Genomic DNA, 4,557 nt, shown 5'->3' with positions numbered 1-4,557 from the left:
ATGAGCTAAAACACATTTTAAATTATGTAGAAAATACTGGGGATGATCTTGAAAATATTTGCAATTATCCACAAAATAATGGGGATGAGCTAGAAAATATTTGTATTAATCCAGAAGAAATCACTAGGGATGAGTTTAAAAATATTTACAATTATCTAGACAATACTGGGGATGAGCTAGAAAATATTTAAGATTATGTCGAAAATATTGATTATGATTTAAAAACTAATACTGGGGATGAGCTAAAACACATTTTTAATAATGTAGAAAATACTGGGGATGGGATAGAAAATATTTGTAGTTATCCTGAAAATACTGGAGATGAGCTAGTAATTAATTGCAATTATCTAAAAATTACTGAGGGTACGCTGAAAAATATTTGCAATTATGTAGAAAATAGTAGTAATGAGATTAAACACATTTTTAATTATATAGAAAATACTTGGGAGGATCTAGAACATATTTGCAATTATCCACAAAATACTGGGAATGACCTAGAAAATATTTGTTTTTATACAGAAAATAATGGGGATGTGCTAGAAAATATTTAAAAATTATCTACAAAATACTGGGGATGATATAAAAAATATTTATATGAGCTAGAATATATTTGCAATTATTAAAAATATACTTGGGGTGAGCCAGAAAATATTTGCAATAATCTAAAATACACTAGGGATGAGCTAAAACATATTTGCAATTATGTAGAACATAGTAGGATTTAGATAAAACACATTTTCAATTATGTAGAAAATACTGGGGATGAGCTAGAAAATATTTGTATTTATCGAGAAAATACTGGGGATGAGCTAGACATTATTTAAAATTATCTAGAAAATACTGGGGATGAGCTAGAAATTATTTAAAATTATCTAGAAAATACTGAGGATGATCTAAAAACCATTCGTATGAGCTAGAATATATTTGCAATTATCCAGAAGATACTTGGGATATGCTAGAATATATTTGCAATTATCTATTAAAAAAATACTGGGGATGAGCTAGAAAATATTTGCAATTATGCAGAAAACAGTAGGAATGAGCTAAAACACATTTTCAGTTACATAGAAAATACTTAGGATGAGCTAGAAAATATTTGTAATTATCTAAAAAATACTGGGGAAGAGCTAGAAAATATTTAAAATTATATAGAAAATACTGGGGATGATCTAAAAACTATTCGTAATTATCAAGAATATTATTGGGATGAGCTAGAAATTATTAGCTATTATTCCGAAAATACTGGGGATGAGCTAGAAAATATTTTCAATTATCCAGAAAATACTAGGGATTAGCTAGAAAATATTTGCAATTATCAAGAAAATAGTAGGGATGAGCTAAAACACGTTTTCATTTATGTAGAAATAATGGGGATGAGCCAGAAAATATTTGCAACTAGCTGGAAAATATTTGCAATTATCTAGAAAATACTGGGGATGGGCTAGAAAATATTTGCAATTATTTAGAAAGTACTTTGGATGAGCTAGAAAATATTTGCAGTTATCTAGAAAGTACTGGGGATGAGGTCAAAAATATTTGCAATTATCTAGAAAATACTTGGGATTATATTGAAAATATCTGGGGATTAGCTAAAAAAAAGCTTGGAAATATTGGAGATGAACAAGAAAATACTGGGATATACTGGGAATGAGCTAGAAACTACAGGGGATTAGCTAGAAAATACTCGGTATTCTCTACAAAATAGGCCTATTAGCGAATACTCATTTTCAGAACGTTGACAGTAACAAAATAGCACAGCTCATTTGTGAAGTAATTGAACTCTTTGATATTAATATAATTTCTTTTAAAATAAGACAAATGAACAAAAAAATGCGGCTGAATGAAACTTACGATTGATACTAGGAGTAGTGGTAGTAGTAGGAGGTGTGTGGATGATCCGAAAAGAGAGTCTGTGGTGAGACCAGGTCTAGTAAAACTTTCATTTCTGGTCCAACTGTTGTTTCTCGAGGTGAAGTAAGGGTGCTTGCTGGCAGAACAATTGCTGGAACTACTAACTACAACACAACCCCTCCTCCCTCGCCTTTCAATTTGTAAAAACTGTTCCCTTCATCCCTGAGGCATCCTCAACTGATCATTGCTAGACAAACATGGATCTGTTTAGTTTTAGTACAAGTTTTACAGGGGAACTCAAATACGTCATATAAGTGCTGGAGGTTGGAAGTGTTACAAGAGAGTAAGTTTTAGTTTCTGTAAGATTTTACGGGGCACTTGCAACACAATAAGGTCATATAAGTGACGAAGATTAGAGGTGTTACAAGAGAGTAACAAACGCAAAAAAGAAGGAGGGGAGATAGAGATGATAGATTTTTTTTATAGGAAAGAAGGAGCAAACCACACCAAAGCACCCACCAACCACCCACACTAGAGAGTAACATGATAGAAAGAAAAGAAGCAGGAGACAAGAGGACAACAGAAGTTTGATAGGAAAGAAGGCGCAAACAATGCCAGAGCACCCACCAACCACTCACAAACGTCAGAACACCCGCCAACCATCCACAAAAAAGGATCAGAAATGTAACACAAACACAGCCAACCAATTTATGCATTCAGTTTATTGCAAAATTTGCAGGTTTTAGTTTGATTCAACATGTTTTGTTACAAAAGTTTTTTCTCATCATGTACAGAAGTATGTCACAGGAAATGGTATAGACAACATGAGAAGTTCATAACAAAACGCCAATGTTCATAGCCACGCATCCTTATGTACATTATCTTACTTTTTCCATAGAACCAGACACACTTATGTCCAGGTTCTGCTTCATTCACTCACCCACATTCCACTTGTTGTACACACATAAAAAATACATAATAATTATTATAAATTTCATTCAAGTATGTACGACCGCACTATAGGGCCTCGGTTTAGAACAAATATTTCAACAAATTTTTATTTTCCTATGAAATAAATGTGCCAGACGAATGTATGATCCACTACCCAGCTTTTCTTAAAATCAAGCTGTAAACAAAGAAATTCCAACAAGCTTTTGTCGGGTGGTAATATTTTGTGCGAGTTCCGTCTCTCAGGTTTTCAAGAACTTTGATATTTGAACAGTTTCTTTTTTAAAAAGGTCATCATATTGTTGTTCTTACACCTTTTATCGCCAGAACATGTACTGATTTTATTCGATTAATTTGTTCTTGTTTTATTCGATTTACACATTATTGTACGATGGCCATACACGGTCGGGACAAAATGGGCACATATTTTTTGGCCTCATCTGCCTTTATCTTTTACCAGCACAAAAAATTATGGCCTTCTGTTAAAGAGCAGAACGTATCAAAATAAATTTCCCTCATCATCTGCTTACTTTGCTTCTTTCATTTCGAACCACAAGGCAGATGACAGGCAATCATAGAATAAGAATTACGAGCTTCTTTCATTTTTAACAATGGTCCCTTCGAAACAAGACTTTTGTTCTCTTCAGCAGAAAAAGGATTTAATCCAGGAGAAGTACAGACCCGTCAACCAAAACTGGGTCATACTGAGGGAGGGGAGGAGAAATCAGAGGACATTAACTGGGACAGATACACGACTGTTCGCCGCAATCCCCCGAAATGTGAACAAGAAACTTTTTAATTAACGTCCTCTTTACTTGAACTATGGAATGTTTTGCTTCTGTCAGGGGGAGGGGCAAAAAGAGGAGATAACTTACGGCACAATAACAGGCTACAATTCACCACAGAGTTAAGAGGAACGGTTCTTGCAAACTTCGTACAACATCAGGGTCAAGGTCAAGGACAGGGCGGGGAACGTACCGGTGACCCGGCGAGCCAAGTTGACCTGTACTTGCAGAAAGAGGCAAAGTGAACATTTAACCAGGCCCAAGGCTCAGTACATTCACCACCCACACCTACATTTCAGAATAAAAATAACAATGGCATCTATAGACTATAGCACGTATCCACGCTACATAACATGCTTTAAGCGCTTTAGAATGATCATTGTTATTTAACTATAATCACCAATTTGCAGTTCTGCATGCTATCCAATAGACTGGTTATCAAAGAAAACTTTCACACTCACTTGAAAAAGTTGACCTAATTCTTCTTCAGCAGACACTATTTCGTTTCACGCTTTTCACCTCGACAACACGGACGACTTCCGCCATTATCTCACACTCACACTCTTAGTCTTAGTCTTAGAATGACAGAGTTCTACCTCCACTTTGTGTTAGAACTGAATTACACACTACACATCACTGACACAGTTAGATGTCCTAGTTACACACTACACATTACTGACACAGATGTCCTGCACACTGTGTCAAAAGTTCAAGATATTCTGACCTGTAGTTGTTGTTTTTTTCCGTTTGACAATTAACAAAAAAGGTGTAAAAACATTTAAGCTGTAAGAGGGAGAATCTTTGTATCCCATTTTCTCAAACTTTGCGTCATGGATGCAGAACCCAGTCATTCTCAAGGTGTAGTGTGGTAACATTTACCATTACCTGTGCCGTGTTGCCATTAATTTACGACACGCCTGTCTAAATCTAAGCAGAAAGTGGCAGAAAATTTGATCGTGTGCAAAAAGTTGTC

The sequence above is a fragment of the Aplysia californica genome, unplaced genomic scaffold (assembly GCF_000002075.1).
Source record: "Aplysia californica isolate F4 #8 unplaced genomic scaffold, AplCal3.0 scaffold00563, whole genome shotgun sequence".
In the NCBI taxonomy this organism is placed as follows: Eukaryota; Metazoa; Mollusca; class Gastropoda; order Aplysiida; family Aplysiidae; genus Aplysia; species Aplysia californica.
Note: the sequence above shows the minus strand (reverse complement) of the source record.